Source organism: Acinonyx jubatus, chromosome B4 (assembly GCF_027475565.1).
Source record: "Acinonyx jubatus isolate Ajub_Pintada_27869175 chromosome B4, VMU_Ajub_asm_v1.0, whole genome shotgun sequence".
Classification (NCBI taxonomy): domain Eukaryota; kingdom Metazoa; phylum Chordata; class Mammalia; order Carnivora; family Felidae; genus Acinonyx; species Acinonyx jubatus.
Window position 1 is genome coordinate 70863169 of NC_069387.1, and position 27549 is coordinate 70890717.

Here is a 27549-nt window from a genome sequence, read left to right on the forward strand (position 1 = left end):
GTATTTAGGTCTTTTTCATTTTCCGGTAATAATATGGTAATGAGCATCCTTATACTATAATCTTTTATACCTTTCTCATTATTTGTCTGGCACAAATTTCCTCACATACAATTTCTAGATCATGGGGCATGAAAATTTTACTTATTGAAAACTGGCCTTCCAGAAAAGTCTCACCATTGTTCATCCTACTAGTAGTACATGAAACTATATTGAAACCATCACTTGGTGTTATTTCTTCTTAATATGTGCCAAATTAATAAGTGAAAATGGCATCTTTTAAAAATAATTTGCATGTCTTTGACACACCTTTTAGAATTTTAATAATTCTCATGATTTTTTTCATTGTTCTTCCTGTATGAATTATCTCTTAATAATGTCTGATCCTTTCATAGGGCAGTGGGAAGATTAAATGAGGTAATTCAAATAAAGCACTTAATAGAGTGATTAGAAAATCTGAAGTGTTTAATAATAGTTAATGAGTTTTAGTTACCGTTATGGGTATTGATTTGTTTTCTCTTATTACAGATACAAAGGTGGTCAGTAAGGAAACTCAACTTAAACAAAGATGGCATTGAGCATGTAAATGAAGATATGTGCTTAATAGTAAAAGTAAAATTATCCTTTCCATAAAGAACATGAAATTACAAATCTATGGAGAGAAGAAGTTCTTGGTAAGTAATTTATTCATGCTTCTCCTAATCCCTGTAACCACCACAAGCACTTCCCTTTACCTTAGGAACAGAGCCATGAGTCCAAGTTTCCAGTGCACAGAGGTTTGGGGGTATTTGTTATCCTGAGAACTTCCCTGTGGACCACTTAGGCATGTATGCAGGGGGATACAAAGCTGCCAGCTATGAGGAAGGAAATGCAAGTATGGGCCAAGTAGGACCTCAGCGGCCAGGATCAACAACAGAAGGAGCATCAAAGGGGCTCTTACTCTACCTCAAAACCAGAAAGTAGGCTTTTCAGTACATTAAGAGAGAGTGGCTAATTTTTCCTAACGTCATGAGTATAATTTCCAATTTGGCAATAATTGCAATCATCCTGCTAAACTAAAACTCCCTGCCTCTAAACTCTTGCCTCACCCATCCCTCATTACATTGCTACAGATGTGTCATCCGAAACAGGATGGATTATGCTCTTTCATTTTAGAATACTTTAATCTCAAAAAATAAAAAAAATAAGCTCTTCCTCCACCTCCATACTGTTGCTCATGAAAGTAAGTCTTAACCATTAGCATAACATCCAAGACCATCCTCCATCCAGCCCTAACCTACCTTTTTCAGCAACAACTCCACCTTATTTTTCTGTGCATCCTGTGCCCCCAGGACTAGTCTGCTCACCATTTCTCAACATGACCATGAGTGTTCATCCCTCCAAGGTTTTGCTCATGTTAACTGTTCCCTGGGCCTGGAATACCTTCTCTCCCTTTTCTGTTGACAGAGAAGCTGCATATTCTTCCAAGTTCTACCCAGATCCTTTCCATCAAATTTAATCTCTCCTTCCTCTGTAGTCTTTTTTTTTTTAATGTTTATTTACTTTTGAGAGAGCATGAGCAGGGAGGGGCAGAGAGACAGGGAGATTGGAGGGTCTGAAGCAGACTCTGTGCAGACAGCAGAGAGCCCGATGCGGGGCCCGAACTCATGAACCATGAGATCATGACCTGAGCTGAAGTTAGACACTCAACCAACTGAGCCACCCAGGCACCCCCTTTCCTCTGTAGTCTTAATACACAATCTATTTGGCACATTTCCTTCTGCCTTGTATTATTGATGGTTATTTACACAAATGCTTTTCTCTTTAGATTATAAGCATGCAAGAAACAGTGACGATGTTTTAATCATGTTTGATTTCCCCACAGCCTAGCACAATAGTTCACAAAAAAGAAATGCCTGCCCAGTAATTGTTTTGTGAATTGGACTGAATATTCAATTACCAGTTTGAGTTGCTTTCTATATAAATATGACAAATATGTCTATGAGAAATGGACACTCCCCATTAGTTCCAAAGTAGAGTTGCCAGATAAAATACAGAACACATGGTTAAATTTGAATTTGAATTTGAATTTGAAATTCAAATTTAACTGGATGTCCCATTTTTTATTTGCTAAATCTGGCAACTTTAGTCCAAACACATGCCAGTTTCACCACTGTCAGGGTTAACTCCAGGGCAAGAGTGAATTAGTGTGGGCGTAAATCTCTTCCCATCCAATTCTGCTGCAGTGATGTGTATACATAGCTACCATGAATCCTCTTCACGTGATAATACTTTTTTTAAAAGGCAGAAGAACAAAGGTAGTCATTTATAACTTATCCTTACTTTCTCAAAAATATAGTGGATATTTGAGGAACTCAAGAGAATAGTTCCAGGTATTAATACAAATTCTTCAAATAGCTGGTTGTTCTGATTAACAAGATTGCAAGGCAAACCTTTGAGGTCCCTGAGACATTCTGTTTTTGTATCATCATCTGGGACATTTCTTCACACTGCCCTTGGTCTCTTTTATAATCTCTCTTGTAGCCCAACCACAATGGGGTCATTGTGTGGACTCTTCTTGTGGCAGCCTTCCATGCTCAGCCCTGAGGATCCATGTCTGTCCCAGGTTATTCGATAACATCCTCTAACTTTACCCCTCTCCTGCACTCACGTCTCACCCCCACCACTTTTCTGGTTTCCTAGGCAACAGTTTTTTGGCCTAATAATAAACTGATGCTTGCCGGTATACAATGAGAGGAGATCAATAGAACCCTCAGGATTCTCATTTGTTTCTAGATAACATCTGCAGTTTAACCTTCTGGGGACAATTCCTGGCTCTTCCAAAATTATCTGATCAAAGAAGGTTGGAATTTCCTGTAGGAGTGGGTGATGTGCTCTGAGAGGGAATTATTTTTTGGAGCAAGAAACCCTGCAGTATCCTTCAAATCAAATTATGTGAGCAGCTGTCTGCTGATGAGTTAAGCAGAACCTCTTATTTTAGGAAATATAGTATGTTCAGACCTCACCATTTTGACTACAATGTAATTTTCTATTTATTCAAATGACATCTAAGTTGAGCTCCTAGTTGCCCATAAGAAACTTTAGAGCTCTTCAGAAGGGCACTCTTATTGCCTCCTCCAGCCCTTTAGAGAAGATACCCCTTACTGTCTTCAAGCCCAGCCTCCATTGAATCTCTGTTCCTCTGACTTCTGCAGACAAATCTCCCAGGAGCCCATGGCTTCACTGGAAAAACACTCCCACAGAACCCCAGACACATTTAAAGTAACACAATTGATTAATTGCAGAGAATATGTTTCTGGCCATGCAACATATTGAAAAAGCAACTGTCATTAGGATAAAGCCAATGACTTTGGCCACTTTTTAGCAACTGCAGTTTGGTCATTCACACAAACCATTAACATATGTGAAGGAACCTGTAGGGAAATTGTGCCTGCTGAATGAAACAGAACAAAGGCTGTGCTTGGGTTTTCAGAACACCTTCTGACAGGAGAGTGGACAGCCTTCTATCTGCCCGCATATTGCTCCACACTCTAGAGTTGTGAAGGTCAGCATTGTAACATGTGCATTAGGACTCTGGTTGCTGGTATGTGAAACCAACTGTAGCTGGCTCTTCAAAAACAAAAATGAGGGCACCGAGGTGGCTCCATTGGTTAAGCCTCCAACTTAGGCTCAGGTCATGATCTGGCGGTTTTTGAGTTCGAGCCCCACATCAGGCTCTGTGCTGACAGCTCAGAGCCTGGAGCTTCTTCAGATTCTGGGTCCCTTTCTCTCTGCCTCTCTCTGTCTCTCTCAAAAATAAATAAACATTAAAAAAATTTTTTTTAAATACAGAACACAAAAATAAAGAGAAATATATCATAAAGATGTAATGATTCAAGGGAGTGCAAGGCAATTCAGGAGAATTCTCAGACTTTAAGGAAAGGAGAGGCTAATGGGTACTGAAAATGGGAATCTCCAGAAAATTCATAATCCTGCCTCTCAGCTCACTTTCTCTCTGTTTTCCATTCCTTTTTCTCTTCTGCCATCAGTTTCTTCTACTCCCAAATCTTCATGGAGATTTGACCCACTATAATGTCATCAGTACCATAAATATAATAAAACTTTTCCTTGAAGGGTGGAGTTATATTTCTCAAAATGGCTGCCAGGGGCCCAGCCTCACTTAGATGGGAGGGAAGTAAAGGAGTCATTGCAAGCTGGACAAACACTACAAAAGCCGTGGACTGCAAGCAGTCACATCCACCATTTCCCTGGTGTTTGCCTGACTAAAACAAACCTGGAAGAGGAAAGAGTGAAGATGCTTGATACCTGGTTATATGTTGATGTTAAGCTAACAACAAAGCAAATTTAAAATGGTAGTAAAGCATACTCAAAAAATTGTAACTCAAAAAATGGAATGTACCATAGCATATATCAGAAACTCCTATCCCACAAACTCTAACAGTGCACTTATCTGTCTTCTCTGATCCCTAAGCAGGATACCTCTTAGAAATAAAACTTAGTTTAAATGATTTAAAATAACATCATTCCATCTGGGCTCATAAAGGGTTTTTTGTTTTGTTTTGTTTTTTTGTTTTTTGTTTTTTGTTTTTTTTTTACTCTCAAATTACTGCTAGTTTACTATTGGCAGAGTTTGGACCTCCTGCATAAGTAAATTTACTCAGTGCAATCAGATTTCATTCAAAATACTGTCAAAAGAAGTGAAAACCCATCTTATAAAAAGTAACTTGTGAATGCCATTCAGCTCTGTGATAGGGAACTAATAATAAATGTGAATGAAGTCTTGCTTACTCAGTGTTTCTCCTCACTTTTATTCTTTTCTTTGGTGCCCCTTTCTCTAATGGTAATACCTTCTAGTTTTCTCTTACAGTCATTTCCAAGGCATTTTTGTGCACTACTGTAATAAAAAAAATCAGTACATTCCTCCAAATTATGCTTATTTATTTACTAAAATATATGCATTATAAAGTGAATAAATAATGAAAATTTTATAAGGTGATCTACAATAAATATAAACAGAAGTGCTGGTATTTTCTGTCTCTGCCCCAATGATCATCTTGTGTGCTGGTCTATAGTCACAGGACAGCTAGTACTTCTAAGTTGAATTGTTGTTAGTGAATTATTTTTCATGACCTAAAGGACACTCATGAACTTTAGATACAGGGTGCTCTTGGTTGACATTCATCTTAAAATGAATTATCCAAAGCTAAACTTTTCACTGCATGTCATGAAAATTTGTCCACAGTACCAAAAACTACTGAATGGGTGTAAAAGTGACCGTCATCAAACCAGCAAAGTAAAACACACACACACACACACACACACACACACACACACACACACACATTAGATAAAGTTAGATATGATGGTGTGGTGGGTGGGTGGGGCTTTGACAGTAAAGCCACCCACACTAAGTAGGTAGAACAGTAGCTCAGACTCTGGCTGACTGAGACCCACAGGACCGCAGTAGAAGAGAAGAAGGGAAGCTGGTTGGATAATGATGCTCTCCAATGAGCAAATTCTCTTGCTTTGTCTTTACGTTCTTTCCTTTTGTCCACCCTCAGACACTGAGACCCTGAAGTGATGCTGACTCTGCCAGCATTTCAGACCAAAAGGAAATCATGGGAGGCAGTAATAAATAGACCAGCAATCCTGTCTTTTTATTTTTTCAACGTTTATTTATTTTTGGGACAGAGAGAGACAGAGCATGAACGGGGGAGGGGCAGAGAGAGAGGGGGACACAGAATGGGAAGCAGGCTCCAGGCTCTGAGCCATCAGCCAGAGCCCGACGCAGGGCTCGAACTCACGGACCGCGAGATCGTGACCTGGCTGAAGTCGGACGCTTAACCGACTGCGCCACCCAGGCGCCCCAGCAATCCTGTCTTTTAATAAAGCCCTTATCACAAAAGGAATGACCAAAATTTAACAACAAAACAAAAATAATATTTATTAAAAGAATGGCAGGCAAAGGATTTATACATAAGTACATACAAATTAATGAGAACAGTATGACCCTTCACTAAGTATTTCAACAAAGGCTAGTCACAAAAAATAAATGATTGAATAGCAAATGTGTGGGGAAATGTTCTATTTTTATTTTTTTAAGAAGTCATAAGTTAAAACAGATACTAACTTTCCTCTATCAAATTAACAAAGATTTTATTTATGTTTTTATTTTTGAGAGAGAGAGAGGAAGACACAGAATCTGAAGCAAGCTCCAGGCTCTGAGCTGTCAACTGTCAGCACAGAGCCTGACTCTGACATGGGGCTCGAACTCATGAAGCATGAGATCATGACCTATGCGAAAGCCAGATGCTTAACCAGCTGAGCCACCCAGGCACCCCAAATTAGCAAAGATTTTAAACTGCCATAAAGATACTGGCCAGAGCAGTGAAATGAGCTGTTGAATTCATCACAGTTAGAAGAAGCGTATATTAACCTGACCCTTTGGAAATTATTATTTCAATGCAGATCAACAGCTGTAAGATGTATATTTCCTTTGATTTAGTAACTCTTCTATTAATTTATCTTAGGAAAATCAAAAACAAGAATTTAGAGACCAATCTGTTTACTGACACACTATATAAAGCATTAAAAATTATTTTAAACAACAGATTATTTTATGATCTGAAAGTAAGTAAATTGTGATATAGCTACACAATACATCATTGTTCAGCTTCTACAATTTATGTTTATTAGGAGAGCTTGGTAGCATGATGGATGCTTATGTTAAAGTCATCAATGAAAAAAAAGTAAGATATGCATTTGGCCTACAGTAATAACCAAGAAACAAAATACATCGAAAGAAGGTTCTAGGTAGAAGTAGCCAAAAATTCGGAGTTATTTTTCTTGGGTGGTGGATCTGTGAATGATTTTAGTTTCTTCTTTCTATAGTTTAGTTTCCATTTGTATATGTCTTTTGAAAGTTGTATTCATGTAGCATATTTTTAAAGGACATATCTACCATGTTCCAGACACTATCCTAAGTGCTTAGGATAAAGCAAACACAAAACCAAAATTTTCACACTGAGTAGTACTGCCGGATTTAGCATAAATACATAGGAATCTCATTAAGTTAGAATTTCAGATAAACAATGAATAATTTTTTAGTAGAAGTGTAGTACTTTATTTGGCAACCCTGTCAGAGAATTTAATTCACTGGGGGATAAATTTTCTACAATGAGCATGAATTAACTTAAAAAAAATTTTTTTTCAACGTTTATTTATTTTTGGGACAGAGAGAGACAGAGCATGAACGGGGGAGGGGCAGAGAGAGAGGGAGACACAGAATCGGAAACAGGCTCCAGGCTCTGAGCCATCAGCCCAGAGCCTGACGTGGGGCTCGAACTCACGGACCACGAGATCATGACCTGGCTGAAGTCGGACGCCCAACCGACTGCGCCACCCAGGCGCCCCTGAATTAACTTTTTAAATTTATTTTTTATTATAGCAAAATACACCTAACATAACATTTACCATTTTAACCATACTAAATATACCAGGCAGTGGTATTAAGTTCACTCACAATGCTGTGACTACTATCTGGTTCCAGAACTACTACATCCCCTCAAAGGGAGAACTCTCTATATATTAGGCATTCACTCCTCAGTTTCCACTCTCCCCAATGCCTGACAGTCACTAATCTGCTTTCTGTCGCTGTAGATTTGCCCATTCTGGATATTTCATATAGATGGAATCATATATGCTGTGTATCAGATTTCATATAAATGGAATCATATAAGACCTTTTGGGTCTGGCATCTTTCAGTTGATGTTTTTAAGGTTAATCCACATTGTAGCATGTATCAGACTGCCTTTTGTGTGTATACACCACATCTTGTTTATCCATTTATCTCTTGGTGGACATTTGGGTTTCCACCTTTTGGCTATTGTGAGGTGTGTATTAATTTTATACTTTCAAAAAATAAGTTTGAGTTAAACCATTAAAAACCCCAGGGGATAATGAAAATCTTTCTCAGAGCCCCCTCTCTCTCAGTTTTCTATGTGTAAATTACTTTGTAAAGTAGAGGGCCAGGCAATAATCAAGACAGAATAATGTATTAAGCAAAATAAAATAAAATATGGCAGATATAAAGAAGCACAAAAGATAGATCTTGCCATCAAGAAGCTTATACCAAATTCTGGCAAATGAAAGTCAAAAGTCCAGCATTTAATCCCAGTGAGGCTACTCTGCCTCTCGTTAGAAACAGTTGAGTTTAGATGACCAATTCAGGGCTGCCCCTAGAACAATAAGTAGGGCACATGACATCTGCATGGTTAAAAAGCTTACCAAAAAAGCTGTGCTTCCCAGAAAAAAAGCAAGACTCTTATCCAAAGATAAGTCATATTTTCCAACCTTTAAAGCTACAAAAGTTCAGAAATATTGGAGTCCCTCTTCCAGCACCTCCTCACAGCCCATATAAGATAACTGATTCCTGGCTTCCCATTTTTAGTGAATGCTCTTTTGTTGTAGGTCCTCTGAGGTTTTCAGACTTACATCAGTAAATTCTTCTTCCAACAGCTGGGGTAAGCTGGCTTGCAAAACCTCAAGCCGGCGTCATCTCAGAGCATTATGCACCATAAGAGATAGAGGCGACACGAGGGCATCTTCACACTTCTTTTTCCTTTGGTAGGAGCCCAAGCAACCATTGCCTGACCCAAAGCCAAAGAAAACACAAAAGGGTAAAGGGGAGTAAGATGGGGTGGTGAAGAGCAGAGTCAGAGACTCAAGAGTCCTCGAGGGTCTTATATGGGTCACTTGGTTCATTCTCTCTTCCAGAATTTGCCAGACTTTCCTTCTTTTGCCCTTGCTCTAGTTACCTGCCTTTACCTTACCTCCGACTAGCCGCTGATGAGAATTTTGTGTTTTTCCTTTGAGGCTCAGTGCAAACCCTACCTTCTCCAAAGAGGCTTTGCCTGTCTTCTTGTTCATCTTTGGAAGGTTTTGGAAAGTCTTGCAAAGAGGTTTTGCTGATTCTTGTTCCTTCCTTCCAAAGAAGGAAGATGCGATTTCTTCCTTCTTTGGACTTTATCTTACCATATGTATTATAATTACTGAATATTCTAGTTACTTATATTTGTGTTTTTGTGTTAGTACTTGTTCCCCTTCCTTACTGCCATCCAACAGACATAAATACAATCCTCACACGTTGTCTCCTCATGGTTGCAACTACATTCCACTTGTTTCTAAATCCTCTCCACCCTTTAGTTTATTCTGCCACACACCCATGACGGGTTGACTAGTATCATACTCAGGCATGATATTCAGAAGAAAGTATTTAATAGGTCGATAGTTGCTTTTTTTAGACTCCCAATTTCAGAGGCAAAGAAGTCTCTTCAAATACAAAATGCCCAAATAACAGGGTCGTGGTGTTTGCATGCCCACTGCAAGCTGGAAGTATTTGATTCTCTATGTTACCTGGATAGATGGAGCATCTGCTCTCCTTTGATTCTTAAAAGCATTTGTCTTATAAGGGTGCCTGGGTGGCTCAGTTGGTTAAGCATCTGACTCTTGATTTCAGCTCAGGCTACAGTACGGACCCTGCTTGGGGTTCTCTCTCCCTCTCTCTCTGCCACTCCCCCACTTGCAGTCTCTCTGTCTCCCAAAATAAATAAATAAAGTTAATAAAAAAAAGAATTTGTCTTTTAGGGTGTAAAAGGGAGAATTTAGGTCACGCCTCTCTAGATACCTCCCAAAGAGTACCCTTCCTTCATTTTCATTTTTTTACCTTTAACCATTATTTTTCTACACTTAATTTCTCAACTTTCTACATCAAATCATACAAACTTTTATCCTGTTACTATTTTAATAGTTTTTCTGTAGTTTTAACCCAAATATTCCAAATGATCATACACTAGAATAATTTCCATATTTATGTGAAAAGTGGGAAAATAGCACTCTCCCATAGAGAAAATAACCAAAGCATTAATATCCTTAACCCAGAGTACCTGGGGATATTGTTGTGAATCAGACTGCTGACCTTTCATATCACCCTAATAGCAGTAGAGTTGTCAACACTTGACTTTGTAACTTATCCATTCCTTCAACAAATAGTTATTGACTACAATGTCTGAGATACTGCACTAAGATACTGCACACTGGCTCATTTTCCTCCTAACCCTGTTCTTGTTCTCTTTTGCCAGCACAGACTTTCCAACCATCCCTTAAGGACTGGTGTTCTCCAGGGGTGTGTTCTTGAGTCCCTTCTGTTATTGGGAATGGCTAACATCTGATGCAGATGCAACCACTTCCCTCTCTGGGACCAATGGTTGATACTAGTCATCACTCATGGTGTGCTCTCCCACTACTCCTGAAGGGGTCCTTAAATTCTTCCTCAACATAGCATCTAGGAAAGTTCTCTCTTCTTCGGAGGTGATACACAACTGGAAATATTTCTTCTTCTCCTGAAACTTTCTCCCTGAATGATTTCATCTACTCCTAAGGCTTCCACTTTCACTTCTGAGAAGATGATTCTCAAACTCCTCCTGACATTTTTCCCTGAGCCCTAGATTCATATTTCCAATAACCTAAAGTTCTTGTCCAGTTAGTGCCTCAAACTCACTTCATCCAAAACCAAACTTACTATATTCTTACCTGCTCTTAGAATCTTATTATATTCTTACCTATTCTTAGGAATCACTATTTACAATCACCCAACCTGGACTTTAAACTTATCTCTTTCTCTTACCTCTCACTGCTCATCTGCATTAGCAGTTGGTCATTAAGTTCTATTAATTCTACTTCGTAAATGTCTCCTAACTATATTACTTCTTACTCTTTTCCACCTCCCTAGTTTAGGCCTTTATGTATTGCCTACATGGATTCTTGTAATAGCCTCTATCATTCTCTGTGAACAGATTACTCCCTCTCCAGATTATCCTCCACCTTGCCATCAGTTGTCCTCCTGGAGCAATGATCCGACTATATTAGTGGTTTCTTTCATTCCTCCGGTGGATCTTTGAAATCCTTCAGTGTCACCAAGAGAAATAGCAAATTCCTTCTTAAGAGGATACCTGGAGGCCTTCACATGCTAGCTCTGCCCTGACTTTCCAAGAACATTTTTCATCACTTCCCAACTCCCAGCTCCCTGCTTCAAGTGTGCAGGGAGAATACTCCCTAAATACACCAGGAGCTTTCACACCTGGATGTCTTCCTCCTTCATGTTGTACAATCTGCATAGAATGCCTTTCCCCCACTAACTGCCTAGGAAAATTCTCCTCCTTCAAAGTTTTTTCTTCCCTCTTCTTCTGTCCCCTTACTCTCCCCACCTCTGTCCCAGCCTCTATTAGTGGTACATGTTGCTATGTTGTATGGTGGTGAGTTGAGTCTATTCCACCAAGCTGTTGACTCCTAGTGCCGTCTTATCCAGTTTTGTATCTGTAATATGAATAGCAGAATTCCTAACTCAGTAAAACATGAGTGGATAGTCTTGGCATATGCCTGCCCATATTCTAAATCATTTTTCTCTTTAAAGAATAGATGGTTAGTAAAAAAAAAAAGAAAAGAAAAGAAAAGAGAAAAAGAAAAAGAAAAAAAGGTTAATTTGGCTTACATTTGAGTCTTATCACATGGTCTCAAGTTGGAAATTACTGAGTTGCCAATATTTTTCCCAAGGCTCCAGTGAAATGGTCTTGGAAAATTATGCAGTGAGGTGGTTCATCCAGACTTTATAAAATAAAATTGTCCCTCCATTTTCTTGTTTTAGAAACAAAAAGAAAACCATCAATGCTTGATTGACATAAGCGGAAAAACCCTTTTGTTTTGTATAATCCAGTGTTTTCATAAGTAATTTGCAGAGTAGGAAGAGGAAAAGAGTCTTTGTAGGGGGTTCCAGAGGCATTCTGCCCAAGGAAATCTGATTAATTTGAATAGCAGAGTTGGAGTCTCCAATGGTACCTTATAAAAACCATCCCTAGGGAAAAGGTCTTCATAGTAACAAACTGCTTCTACTTCTGGATAGAAATCCCATTTCATGCTGCCTACAAGCCCCTGGAAGAAAATGTTCTGTGACACTTTCAGACTGAAATCTGTTTTAAAAAGGGAAACCTGCTTGTGCTCGCTTCGGCAGCACATGTACTGACAAGGGAAACCTGCTTATGGCGGTGGTTGAGCATAATAATATGATAAAATCAAATTTTGGTCTTTGTAATGACATAACTCTTTACTATAACATTTTAAAATGTGAGAAGATATACCAGAGAGTTAATGCTCACTAGACTTTAAAATTGAAGCTAAAGTATTTGCAGGGATGGTGGCAGGTGCCCCTGAGCCAACCTAGTAATATTTACCTGCATTATAAAACTGTATTTAATAAGGCAAATAGGATTAGTGAATGATAGTGTAGTTTATGAGAGAATAAGGGCCTGCTGTTCACGTATTGCTGTGAGCAGTTCCCTTTGGGATTGTTTCACGAACTGATTGAAATTACATTACCCAGATTTTAAGTGGAAGCATTAATAAATGGATCAAGACATAGAAGGGTAGAAAAAAAATCCCAGAAAGCCAGAATACCAGTAAGTGAATCTTTCTGACAAAGAAAAAGATGCCAGATTACAAATGAGCACTCTCTTTAGAGAACGGGCTAATGCAGTGTGCAGGCTTGGATAAAAGGAACAATGGTCACCTTCTGACACCAGGCTGTGTGTCTGGTGAGCATCCCTCAGTGCAAGTGTTAGTACTGTGTGAGTATTTATTGTGTTTCTATAAAGTCCTAATGAGCTCCTTGGGTGAGAGTGAAACCCTTTGCTTTTTCACACTGTGCTCAAGACCCCTAAACTTCATGGGGTCAAATCTAAAGAAAGGGTAATGGACCATGAGGTCCAGCTTAATAGACCTGATATTAACACAGCAGCAAGAGTGTCACCAAATGCAAAGTTTAGGGCAAGCCATGAATGAAGTATTTGTTACACTTAAATAATATACAAAGGTTATAACAGAGTAGTGGCACTATATCAATGTCATCATTGCAAGACTTTGAAAATCTGCCATGTATGAAATAACCCTGTAACACACATCTTTAGGTTCCAATAGATGAATTTGCTTTTCAAATGGTAGATTAGAATAGAAAGTTATGCAACTACAGTGACTAAACTGTAGTTATTTTTAGATATTAAAAATCTCTTGTCCATGGAAATAATCAAGCTACTCTCAGCATCTAATATTCATATAACAAATGTGTTGCACTCTATGCAGATTATACAGTTCGTATACTTAAGTGTTCATTTCCTCTAAATGAAATAGAGTTTTTCTTCTACAGTCGTCTGGTGTTTTTTAGGATAGGACAGATGTCCTTTGCTTTGAAATGAGTAAAACATAACCACACTGAGTATGATGTCATGAAGCAGAACCACTTGTATAAATAGGACTCTTTCACCAGACTCCTTTATCCATGTACTTGTTGGCTCATCACAATAAGCCTGGTCTGTTGTTACAGTGAACTTCAGTTCAAATGATGCAATGTAAGCCACAGACTTGGGATCTGAGAGCGCTGCCCTCTGCGGTTTTGTTCATAAGTTAATATTAAACACATCATCACTCTCACACATGGGTAAGAATGGGAAGATCTGAGGGTATAAGCCAGTAAAAATATTTGTGTGCTTGTTCACCTTCCATGTTTTTATTTCCTGCTGGGTTAAATACTTGTCTTTGGGATCGACTCAAGTAGGTTGTAAATTCTTTTAGGACAAGGACTGTATTTCTACTTCTGCTGTTTTATGTTTCTATTCCCAGCACCAAAGACAAAGCCACAGTATTGTCTACACCCTCCAGACCTCATGCATGCATATGTAAATGTTGTTCGTTACTTATCATCTCTTTGTTTCCATGACTTGATTATCGCAAAAGTGGAAAACTGCATTTATTCAGGAAATTAGACAGTATACTGTCAAATTAGCCAACATATGCTGTTGTGAATTTTCAACAGACTACTATGTGCTAACCCTCATTTCAGTTTGCATTAATAACTTGATTTCCTGTCCCATCCACCAATTTTCAGAGGTTACTAGAATGTCACTTTCATATTTGTAAAATTACACCAGGTTCAAACAGATGAGAAACCTCAAGGGTTTCAGAAAACTAGCTTCTGTGTTTAAGTACATAAAACAAGGACATTTACAAACAAACATAAAAATGCTTCCAGATTTTTCAAGTTCCATGGTTAACTGTTGTCATTTCTCTGTGACTAATCCCTATGATGACTAGTAGGAATGGAAAGAATGACATGACCATTTTACTTTCACATGTTGCTCTTTTAAAAGGAAATACAGAGAAATTGAAAAGGGTAAACGAATTAATTTTTGTTAATAAAGGAAAAACCAAAGGCACTTATCTGTTGATGGAGTTGATCCTAAAAAAGGGAGACTAGGAGCCAGGTGAATGTGTATGATACAGCAACATCAAAACTCTGACCTACCTAAAAATATCATTTCCACCAGGCGGCCAGAAAACTTAGAATTTCTGTCATTGGAGTCTTTACTGTGCATTAGAACTTCATTTACAGATGGTCCATTAAAATGCAGGCACAGTGCACTTAACCCAATAATATCCATTCTCTCTGTGGTTTGTAATAGCCAAGGGCGGGCTATAGTCCAGAGCAGATTGTCTGAACCAAAAGAGAGTAAAAACTTGAGACGAGAGTGAAGACTTGAGTAAAGTAGGATGTGAAGGGAATTCTGGAGACTCAGGAGGTCCCAAGGCAGTGGATAGGTGTATTAAGAAGTCACCACCTGGGATGCCTGGGTGGCTCAGTCGGTTAAGCGGCCGACTTCGGCTCAGGTCATGATCTTGCGGTCCGTGAGTTTGAGCCCTGCGTCGGGCTCTGTGCTGACAGCTCAGAGCCTGGAGCCTGTTTCCAATTCTGTGTCTCCCTCTCTCTCTCTGACCCTCCCCCGTTCATGCTCTGTCTCTCTCTGTCTCAAAAATAAATAAACGTTAAAAAAAAAAAAAAAAAAAAAGAAGTCACCAGCTGAGAGAATGGGGCAATACTGAAGACTGCCTTTTTCAAAAGTGGGCATGGAGCCTGGTTATGCCTATTAGTGAACTGTTTCTAAAGGTTTCCCTAAAATGGGCAGTTCTTACAGGAGCTTAAACATACAAAGGTATAGTTTTTACCCACAAAATAATAATGTAGAATTCATGTCTTCTGATATCATTTTATCCGTCAGTCCAACACAAATGTTAGAAGAGAGATACTTCCACTTCAAGCTGAGATGGAGTCAGTCAGACCAGTGTACCTTTCCACCATATGTATGCACCCACAGATCTGAAACAATTATTTTCAAGACACTGAACATTAGGAAGTGAAGGACAGTGATACCCAAAATGATGATTTTTTATTTATTTTTTTTAAACGTTTATTTATTTTTGAGACAGAGTGAGACAGAGCATGAACAGGGGAGGGTCAGAGAGAGAGAGGGAGACACAGAATTGGAAACAGGCTCCAGGCTCTGAGCTGTCAGCACAGAGCCCGACGCGGGGCTTGAACTCACGAACCGCGAGATCATGACCTGAGCCAAAGTCGGCCACTTAACCGACTGAGCCACCCAGGTGCCCCAAAATGATGATTTTTTAAATAGACTATTTTTAAGAGCAAGTTTAGAGTCACAGCAAAATTAAGCAGAAAGTGCAGAGAGCTCCCAAATATTCTTTCCTTCCCCCCCCCGACACACAGCTTCCCTAAGAATCAGCATCCCACACCAGAGTTGTACACTCATTATGATGAGGAACCTACATTGATACATCCTTATCACCCAGAGTCCATAGTTTACCTTAGGGTTCACTCTTGGTGTACATCCTATGGGTTTTAACAAGTGTATAATGTGTGTAATGACATGCATCCACTATTATAGTATCCTACAAAATAGTTTCACTACCCTTAAAATCTATGTTCTGCCTATTCATCCCTCCCTCCCTGTTAACCCCTGGGAACCACTGATCTTTTTACTGTCTCAGCAGTTTGCCTTTTCCAGAATGTCATATAGTTAGAAGAATCATACAGTATGTAGCCTTTTCAGATTGCCTTCTTTCACTTAGTGATACACATTTAAGATTTCCTCCATGCCTTTTCATAGCTTGATGCTCATTCCCTTTTAGCATTTAATGATATTCTATTGTCTGGCCTTACTACGCTTTATTTATCCATTCACCTACTGAAGGACATCTTGGTTACTTCCAAGTTTGGGCAATTATGAATAAAGCTGCTATAAACATCCATGTGCACATGTTTGTGTGGACATAAGCTTTCAGCTCCTTTGGGTAAATAACAAGGAGCACAATTTCTGAATCAGATGGTAAGAATATTTTTAGTTTTGTAAGAAGCTGCCAAACTGTCTTCCAAAGTGGCTGTATTATTTTGCATTCCTGCCAGCAAGGAATGAGAGCTCCTGTTGCTCCACATCCTCTCCACCATTTGTTGTCAAGTGTTTTAGACTTCAGCCATTCTAATAAATGTGTAGCATTACCTCATTGTTGTTTTAATTTGCATTTCCCTAATGACACGATGTTGAGCATCTTTTCATATGCTTATTTACCATCTTTTTATCTTCTTTGGTGAAGTCGTCTGTTCAGATCTTCCACCCATTTTTTAATTGGGCCGTTTTCGTATAGTTAGGTTTTAAGTGTTCTTTGTATATCTTGGATAACAATCCTTTATCTGATGTGTCTTTTGCAAACATTTTCTCCCAGTTTGTGACTTGACTTCTCATTCTGTTGACAGTGTTTTTCACCGAGCAGAAAATTTTAATTTTAATGAAGACTAGTTTATCAAGTGTTTCTTTCATGGATTGTGCCTTCTTTAGGGTGGTATCTTAAAAAGCCGTTATCTTGCCCAAGGTTATCTGGATTTCCTATGTTATCTTCTAGTAATTTCATTGTTTTGGGCTTTGCATTTAATTCTCTGGTCAATTTTGATTTAATTTTTGTGAAGTATGTAAAGTCTGTGTCTAGATTCATTTTTTGTGGAGTGGATGTCCAATTGTTTTAGCATCATTTCTTGAAGACTTTTTCTCCATTGTATGTTGTTGAGTATCAGTTGACTATATGTATGTTAATTTGAGTTCTTCATTCTCTTCCATTGATCTGTTTGGCCATAATATTGTCAATACCACACTCTCCTGATTATTGTAATTTACAGTAAATCTTGACCTCAGGTAGTGTCAGTCCTCCAACTTAGTTCTTCTCCTTCAATATTGTGTTGCTATTCTGAGTCTTCTGCTTCTCTGTATAAAGTTAAAATCAGTTTGTCAATAGTCTCAAAATAATGTCCTGGGATTTTGGTTAGTATTACATTAAATCTATAGATCAAGTTTGAAAGAACTAACAACTTGACAATATTGAGTCTTCCTATCCATGAACATGGGGTGATGAATTTTTTAATGTTTTGCAAATAGGTAAGAGATGCTTTAATTCGGAAAATTACTGATACGTTATTTAAAAACAATAGTAAAATCAGTGGGTTTTTTTAAAGGACACTCTTTGATGACTTTAATTATAAAAATTATTAAGTATCCCCCAATTTTTTTATCAATGCTTAACAATTCATTTATTCAAGAAATATTTATTGAATACTAATGGAAGCCAAACACTATACCAGATGCTGGGGATAAAAAAAAGCATACAAGACAAGGTTTTTCTTCTCTAGAAGATTGCAGTTTAGAGGGAATGAGAAATAGGGGATTGCACTGTTGTTTCATAAGGGTTACTGATCAATGTAAAAACTACAGGGTACTCTGGAATCAACTAAAAGCAAAACTTAGCTTGAAGGATCAGGGAGGGCTTCCTGCAGAGGGTGACATTTCAGGTGAGATGACTCCTTCTCTTCCCAACTTTTAAATATTTAAGGACTCCATCCTCTTGGCTATCAACATCCAGTCCCTAGACAATTGCATCAATTTCAAGACTAAACAACAGCTTGGGCTCCTGGGTCCCAAGAAGATTCCAGCACTCCTGACTTCTCTCTTGAACTCTAAACTCAGATATCCAACTGCCTACTAGACATCTACATTTGGATGTCTAAGAAGTGTTTCAAATTTAATATAAGATAGTAGTCCTGATTTTCTCCTCCAAACGCAGTGTCTCCCCAGTCTTCCCACCTGTTACTTAATCTGAAAACCTTGGAGTCACTCATGACTTCTCTCTTTCTCTCTCATTCCACAGTCAATTCATGGGCAAGTCCTGTTGACTGGTCTCAAAATAAATCCCAACCAACTCCAATGACTTCCCCCACCATCTCCTTAGCTCACACCCATCATCTCTTATCTGAACCATTGTGATAGATTAGTGGCTCTTCCCTCAATTCCAGCATTGTTCCCTACAGCAGCCTGAGTGATTTTTTTTTTAATACCTATGGTGTCAGTTTCCTGCTCTCAGTTTTCAAGAGGCTTCCTACAACACTTAGACTAAAATCCACATTTTGTCCAATGACACACCTAGATTATTTGGCCCCTGCTTGCCTCTCATTTGTTTCTTATTGCTCCTACTTTGGCTTACCTCCCTCTTGTTATAGCTGGCTTGTATGCTGATGCTCACAAGTGCCATTCTCATTTTCTTATCAAAGCCTTTTCATTTGCTCTTCCCTCAGCCCAGAACTTTCTTTCCTCAGATCTTGGCAGGGGTCTAGACTCACCCTTCACATTTCAAGAGCCCAAGGCAAAAGTGAAAATAGAGACTCTGTATCTTGTGTTTAAAACGATTAGACAACAGAGGTGCCGGGATGACTCAATCAGTTGAGCATCCGACTCTTGATTTCAGCTCAGGTCATGATCTCACGGGTCATGAGATTGAGCCCCGCATCGGGCTCTGTGCTGGGCGTGGAGCCTGCTTGAGATTCTTTCTCTGTTCCTCATGTGCAAGCTCTCTCTCAAAAAACAAACAAATGAATAAATAAATAAAATGCTAAGACAACAAACTGCCAAATGAAATAGATTATATTCTCTTGCTTTGACAAATGGACTTTCTTGGTGACAATTTTTCTTCAGTGGAAAGCTATGGTTATTACATGATATAGTAGACAGTATCAAAGATTTCTAAATTTAATAATATCTATAATGACTATCAAAATTTTAATTAAATTCTCTAAGTAAAGATGAAATTGTATTTCTTTTTTGGAAAAAGCATGTAAATTGTAGTAAATATTTTTATACACATAAAATGACCCACAATTCTGGTGTTCAATGTCCATTTAATTTCAGTGTAAAAAGTCGAATTAATTTGTATCTCCAAATCTACAAATCAGAACATGAAAAGAGGGAAGGAAGTGGACATTTAGCATCAATGGGAAATAGTTTTTCACCATGCAAGAATATGTTATTTTCCGAGAGGAATCTGACAACCCCATATAACCTGTCTTTCACCTTAGCGCCGCTGTTACTTGTATCCTCTCCAGCTTGAACCGCGGAGCAACTCACCCACCCTAACAGCATTAGGACACTGTGGCCTTTAGTTTTGAGGTCACAGCCCAAGAGATTTTTGACAAGAGTTTCCCTGGAGCCTGAGCAGTTTTATTCACGAGGACAGACATTTAGGGTCCCTCGTTGTGCTGTGCCAGCACTGAGCGCCAGGTTCTGAGTAACAGAAGCACTCATGTGTTCTCTACAAATTTGTTTTTGTGTGTTTGTGATATGTGGGTCCCTCTAGCCAGCAGAACCTGGGGAAATTGCCCTCTTGCCTGAGCCTAAGGGTGATGTTACAAAGCTCATGCCTATGATTCTTCCAGGCTTTGATTCAAACACCACCTCGTTAGGTACTCCCCAACATGCATGCACACATAAATGCCCACATATACACACATGTGCCCTTATAATTCTCTAGTCTCTTTTCCAGATTTAATTTACTTCAGAGTACTTATTCCTACCTGACGTATGCTGTGTACTAATTTTTTATTGTGTATGTCCCCACATACAGAATATGTAAGCTCTGTAAATAAATATTCCCTAACTCCTCTCTAGGTCACTGCTGGGCAGTGTGTGCGTGTGTTCAGGGGACAGTGAACAGGAGCATCAGCTAGAAAGAAGGTAACACACGGAATGCAGGAAAATTACCCAGTTTGCTGTTGTCCAGGGATACTTCTGACAAATACCGTAAAATAACTACTGTTTGCAGACTTGTGTGTTTGCAATTAAAACTAAGGGTATCTTCGATAGATTTTTTTGTTTTGGGAGTAGAGCAATGAAAGCTAATTGCACACGTTCCCCTTCAGTTTTCTGCAGTGAGAACTTGAATGCATCCTCTGAAGTCCTTTCTCACCCTCTGTGGCCCCTTAGCTTGTGTCCTTAAATGAGCTCATAAACACCTTACCGAAATCAGATCCTCACCCTTACAAATATGTTTACATGATAATATCATTTACTAAATAATAAAATGTAAAGTGAGAAAGATAAGTCCTAGCTCAATAAAACTCGAATGGAAAAACAATTAGCAAGACAGCTACAATCTAAATGCAAACAAAAAATATTCTCATACATAATTCTCATAAATAGAAAGTTCCTGTATTTCCTGAGCTTTTTCTTTTCGTTCTTTCTTTTTTCTTCTTTTGGTCTTTTCCTCCTCTAGTCTCTTAGTCTTTCTCTCAAACCATCACTCATAGATTATACCGGTAAAAAGTACATACAGGAAATCATTGTAAAAAATAACGTTAATATGTCATGACTGAAGCCAAAAATACATAGTTTCCTTATAATAGCAGTGAAGGAGAAAAAAATGTAGAACTCATCCCATTAAAAGGGTTATTAATAACACTTCACTAATAACATAGACTTCACTGGGTCAGCAGTTTAGCTCAAACAGTCCCTGACAGCAAGCAACCTCATCAGGGTTTGGTTCCTTTTTTCTTTTGAAATGTTTCTTTGCTAAATTGTTTCTGGTGTGCCTATGTCAATGGCTTCAAAGCATTCCTTTTTTTCTTTTTTTTTTTTATTTTAAACTTTAAAATGTATGCTCTCCCTTCAGAAGTTTCATACAGCCTTCTAAGCTGTTGGAAATTGAACCTTTTCATGCCAGTAATGATGATCGGTTAGCTGATGTAAACATTCAGTAGCTATCCAAAATGTCTGCATCAAATGCTAAGTAAAAATATGAGATTTCATGTTTTATTCTAAAGACATAGACTCTTTTATAAATAGACATCATGAATTAAGAGTGATTTGTGGTTTCCTTGGAAAATTCTGCCACCTAGAATTTATATATAGGAATCTACAGCTAGAAAAATGAGGTAGACCCCAGAGTTTTAGGGAGAAGACATGTATAATTCTACACAATAACTGATGGAAAAGAGGATAAAGGAGGAAAGGAAATCTTAGTGATAGATTCACAGTGTTTCAGGAAAAGAATGATGTAATGTTCTCAAATTAACTTTACTACAGGTTTGAGCAGTACTCTGGGTACAAATTACATGGCCTAGAGCTATGATTATCTCTGTTTATCTGTAGAAGAGTGTGTTTTATTAACAAGGCTTTATTAAATTACTATGTGCCAGGAAGTATGCTATCCACTAAAAGTGTAAAATGTAATACACATTCCAGGGAGGAAGAGCTACCTATTTTTAAAAAACAACAACAACAAAAACATCCCATTTAATACCCAAAAGAATCAAAAGCAGGGTCTTGAAGAAATAGTTGTATGCCCATGTCCATTGCAGCATTACTCACAATAGCTAAGACATGGAAGCAACCCAGTTGTCCCAGGACAGATGAACTTCTAAACAAAATGTGGTATATACATACAATGGAATATTATTCAGCTTGAGAAAAGGAAATTCCGACACATGCTACAGTGTGGATGACCCTTGATGACATACATTATGCTAAGTGAAATAAGCCAATCATAGACATACACAAAAACTAATACTGTGTGATTCCACTTATATGAGGTACATATTATGTTTAAAATCATAGACACAGAAGTAAAACAGTGATTGCCAGGGACTGGGGGAAGAGGAAATGGAGAGTTACTATTTAATGAGTATAGAGTTTCAGTTATACTAGAAGAAAAGAGTTCCGGAGATGGGTGGTGGTGATGGCTGCATAACAATATGAATGTAATTAATGCCACTGAACTATACAGATAGAAGTGGTTAAAATGGCAAATTGATGCTGCGTGTATTTTATCACAATAAAAAAAAATCCAAAAAATGACCACGCTTTTTTAAGTATGTACTAGAAACAATGTACTGTGCAGTCACTGAAGAGGAAACAATTACCTCTGTGTCAGGTGGAGACATGACCAGGGAAGTCTTGCAGCACAGGGATAGCTGAGGCAAGGAGACACACAATACATTAGCCTTGGAGGCAAGGACACACAATACATTAGCACTTGCTCAGTCATTGCCACTTAACATCAGATTAACCAACACTCCTGTCCCATCTAGGAACATACTGCCTGGAATCCATGGCTACTGGTTCCTGGTGGGAGTGACTGTCCTCTGGAGTGCCCCAGACTTTCCCTCTCACTGAAGACTTGTGTGCTTATCACGTCAGACATGTTGATTCCCCAGAATGTGTGCCAATTGTATTAAGGATTGTAATTACTCAAATTAAGTATTTTGTAAACCAATTGTATTTCAGCATGAAAAGGAATAGAATTGTTGGTCTCTAAAAACATACGCTTTGGAAATTCTCCATGAATTAATCCCTATTAAAAAAATTGAAGTTGTTGTTGTATTGTGTAGGTAAGACACCTAAAAGTAACTGCATTCATTACTTTGCAAGTGCACTTAAATTTCTCTTCCTCTTTAATGAAAAATGCAAAAAGGATAAAAATAATGCAAGATCAATTATGAGAAACTTCAGTCAGCAGACCTGTTCTCAAAGAAAAAGCCTTGGCCCTACACTGAAGTTTGACAACTAAATGAGACATTTGTATTTTAATTATGAACAGCTCAATATAGATACATAAAATTACGTACATAATCTTTTATCAATTCTCTTTCTCTACCACACATCAATTACAATTTCCTTGGTTCAGAAGATATAGTGGGTCACCCGGCTGACTCAGTTGGTAGAGCATGTGATTCTTGATCTTGAGATCATGAATTTGAGCCCCATGGTAGGCCTGGGGCCTGCTCCTGAAGCCAAGACTACACTATATGTTAACTAACTTGAGGGGAAAAGAAAAGAATTAATAAATAAATATTTTTTGAAAAGAAGACATAGTGGTTTATTTTTTTATGGGTAGTTGGGCAAAACTTCATTGGAAGTACATCCATAATATATTTAAAGATATCATTTTAACCTTTGCTAATTTTTATTTAACTTATGTAGAGGGATAGTGTTTAACTTGGGATTAGTATGTTATTCAAATGGACTCATTCTTCTGAGAAGTAAAACCGAAGTTCCACATGAGAAAATGGGAAGGCATAAGAATTAAATTAGTAATAATTGAAGGGGAAAGATGCAAGTTTCTAGGGTAAAAGACAACTCAGAAAAAACCCAATCACAGTGGGCCAACTGAAAGTAGAAAAATCCATAAGCTAATAAAGAAAAAGAGGAAGATTTCATTAGATCACGAGAGGCCATCCAATCCAAGTCATCCTCTTATGCAAAGATCACTTCGGAACATTTTACCTGCTTAATTCTGCACACTAGGTGGCGATAGGGAGGTTGCTGTTACAGAATGGTGCCAGTAGTATGTAGCCATAATTAGTGGGTTCTCCTCCCAGTACTAGGCCCATTGAGCTCTTTTCAGATGTGGAAAGAGGCAAACATTTTCTGGCCAGAGAGGTAAGCCAAAGGTTCTATTGTCCAGTGATTTTCTACTCAAATAAATGCTATAATATATATAGTTCTATGACATGGTTGGCCTCTGCTGGTAAGAATTTTCTTCACATGCTTGATTAGATCTGGATCCTTCATCTTTTGGAGATTTGCCCCCTGCACTTGTGGATACAGTTTGGGGAGGTCCAGTTTGGCTCTTTGATAATGTCTCTGGAGCTTGAAATGATTTCCAGTGGTGAAGGCCCGTCATGACCCATGTACCTCATATGAGGTAAGCCTAAGACATAGTGGTTTAGAGCATAGACTCTGGAACCAGATTGCCTGTGTTGAATTATGACTCTATCACTTATTAGCTGTGTAACTTAATTAATCTCTTTGCACTTTAGTTTTATCATCTATTTAATGGGGCTAACAATAGTAACTATCTAAGAGATTTAGTGTATGTAAAGCCTTAGAACAGTGCCTGACACAATAAATGCTATAGAAGGATCAGCTATTACCAGTACTAGTAATGGCACTGATATCCCTGCTACTGACTGTACTCTGCCAGGGACAGAGAGACAGAAGGATAGGAAGAGGAGCGGGCATTTGGAAAAGGGAATGGCCTGCAAACCACTGAGTTGTGAGCATGCCCACTGGAGGTGTATAGTACCTGGGGGGAAGATGGATGATGAGGTGGTCTCCCGTCCGGATGGGGATGCTGCTTTTCGGCCATCCCACTGCTAACCCACCCTACACCTCTAATCCTCTCTGCTCTCTTGATCACTTATTGTATGCCTGGTTTTGAGATCCTAATGAACGTAGAGATTGAGCAGTCTCACACTCTGACAAATTTACAATTTAGCAAAAGGTTCTCACACATAAATAATGCAAGAGAATACATGTTGTTAGGAATACATTATATATTCTGTATGTAAAAGTGTATTACTAGTGCAGAGAAGAAGGTGCAACAAATTGACCTGAGAGAGGCTGATAGAAAGTAATCATTGAGCTGGATCAATAAGAATTTATCCATAAATGGTAGCATAAAATAATAAGCATCCTGCATATATAGTTGCCATCACTAGAATTAATAGAAGAGGTCATCAGGGTGCTCTTTCCAAATACAGCAACAAACCTTCTGCCCTACACTGAAAGATTTGGAAAATATAACATCTGTATCACAAGGTCATGGGTATTTTCAATTTGACTTCTTGATAAAACTGAAATAAATTGTTGAGCCAAACCACCTATCTATGATTTAGTCATATGACTTCTGAAATATTTCTTTCCTCCATCTTCCTATTTTTTTAGCTCTCTAGGTTAGACAACTGGCAAGATAAAAATGAACATGAAATGTTGAAAACAACCAAGAGAAAGCTATAACCATTGTTCACTGTCTTTCCCTTCAATACAATACAATAAAAGGAGATTCCATAAAATCATTCCACTTTGGTATCATACTTTATGGGCAATGTCATTCTGACATCATTATTCTGGGCCTCACGTTGACATTATAGAAATGGGGACGGGCGAACTAACTTTTTCCTGAATGCTCACTAAAGATTGGAAATGGACAAAGAGGAGATCAAGCACTCAGTGGTGGGATTTGGCACAGAAAAGCAGCTACAGCATAGCTCTGACTTCTACCCCGAAATTTATTCATTGTGTGACATTGGAAAAGTTCCAGAACTTCTGTAAAATGTGGACACTAATTCTTACCCTCTGGTATTTCTGGAATATTAAGAAAAATAATTAAAATAGAATACCTAGCACATTATAGATACTTAGTAAATGTTTCTTGAATGCATAAACATACAAAATGCAGTTCTTTTTATTCTTCACCTTTTTCAAAAATACTTTATTGGTTTTTAATTTCAACAATAATTGTATCCATTTGCTAGGGCTGCCATCACAAAGAACCACAAAGCGGGTGGCTTAAACAACAGAAATTTGTTGTCTTGCAGTTCTGGAGGCTGGAAGTCTAAAAGCAAGATGTTGACAGCAATGTTGGCTCCTTCTGAGGGCTATGAGGGGAGGCGGTTGGTGCTCCAGGTCTCTCTCCTTGACTGTAGATGGCCATCTTTTCCCTGTGTCTTCACATCGGCTTCCCTCGATGCCTGTCTGATGCTCTGAATTTCCCCTTTTCATAAGGGTACCAGTCATCAGAACACCTACTACAGTATGATCTCATTTTAGTTTAACTGATTACATCTGTACGAATTTCAAATAAGGCACATTCTGGGGTACTGGGGAGCAGGTAGGACTTTAAATATGAATTTGAGGGGGATATAATTCAACTCATAAAGGTAATCAAGGCTTTGTGTAGTAATTCAAGCAATAGCAACATATGGAAAATTAATGTTCTCCTCCCCCAATTTAGTTCCATTCTTCTGCTTCCAACATTTTTGAATGTATCCTTCCATAAGTCTTTCTGTGACCCCCAACACCCCAGATATTACATAGTCCTATAGTTAGACACACACCCACCTATACAGCCCCTTTATAAAAATTCAAATGTATTACAACTATTATTTAGCCCTTGTTATTTTCACTTCACAATATATCATGGATATTTGTCTAAATCAATGAGTGTAGACCTATGTAAATGTTTGAAAATATTCTAGAGTATACATAAAATAGTAACCTATTCAATATTTGTCTTACTGATAGATGTTCAGGGCACTTCAGCATTTGGGGTGTTCATTTCTTAAATGCAGAAATATGCAGTTTCACTCAGCTTTTTCCTTAAAACTAGTGCTTCTATTTAGGTAAGTTAGATTCCTAGAAGTGACATTTCTAGGTCAAAGATCTGCACATTTAAATTCAATATTACGGGGCACCTGGGTGGCTCTGTTGGTTGAGCATCTGACTTTGGCTCAGGTCATTATCTCGCGTTCATGAGTTCAAGCACTACACCAGGCTCTGTGCTACAGCTTAGAGCCTGGAGCCTGCTTCGGATTTCTGTGTCTCCCTCTCTCTCTCTCTCTGTCCCTCCCGCATTCATGCTCCGTCTCTCAAAGAATAAAATAAAACAATAAAAAAATTGTAAATAAATAAAGTTAATATTACCAGGTGACTTTCATTTTTTTTTAATTTTTTTTAACGTTTATTTATCTTTGAGACAGAGAGAGACAGAGCATGAATGGGGGAGGGGCAGAGAGAGAGGGAGACACAGAATTGGAAGCAGGCTCCAGGCTCTGAGCCATTAGCCCAGAGCCCGACACGGGACTTGAACCCACAGACCGCGAGATCGTGACCTGAGCTGAAGTCAGACGCCTAACCAACTGAGCCCCCCAGGCGCCCCCCAGGTGACTTTCAAAAACGTTTTAGCAATTCACGCATTCACCAGTAGTGTCTAAGATGTATCAGTTTTATCCACACTTTGGCCAAAGTAGATTTGGTCCATTTTTTTTAAATTCCTGTCTCTCCAATACATGAAACATATCTCTTTATTTCTTTAGTGTACATATCCCTGACCATCACTGCGATACAGCATCTTTTTAAATGTTTACTATTTGTTTCCTTCATCCGATAATTACTAATCATCTTGTATACCCATTTTTCTGTTATATTTCTTGTCTTTTATTCATTTGAAGAGTCATTGTCTAAAATAAAAGGGAAATTAGCATCTTCTAATATTTGTTGCAAATATTCTTTCCCACTCTATCATTTGTCTCTCAACTTTTTAATAGTGCCTTTTGACATTCAGAAATTTTATGTATATACTCAAGTCAATCTATTTCCTTAATGATCTGTGAATTTTTCTGCCTTGCCCATGAATGCCCTTACCCTACCCCCAAGATTCATAGTCTTCATTATATACTAATATTCTCTTTGTATTTATTCAAGTTACAGATCTCTTTGTTTTTCT

At 38.3% G+C, this 27549-nt stretch overlaps 1 long non-coding RNA gene across 1 annotated transcript; it reads left to right on the forward strand.

Annotated features, from left to right (window-relative positions):
• Positions 1–529: 529 nt before the first annotated feature.
• On the forward strand, positions 530–26133 carry LOC113593032 (uncharacterized). Its single transcript, XR_003413069.2, has 4 exons — positions 530–671; positions 19935–20000; positions 23820–23967; positions 24990–26133. It is a non-coding gene; the product is annotated as an uncharacterized LOC113593032 (long non-coding RNA).
• Positions 26134–27549: the final 1416 nt, after the last annotated feature.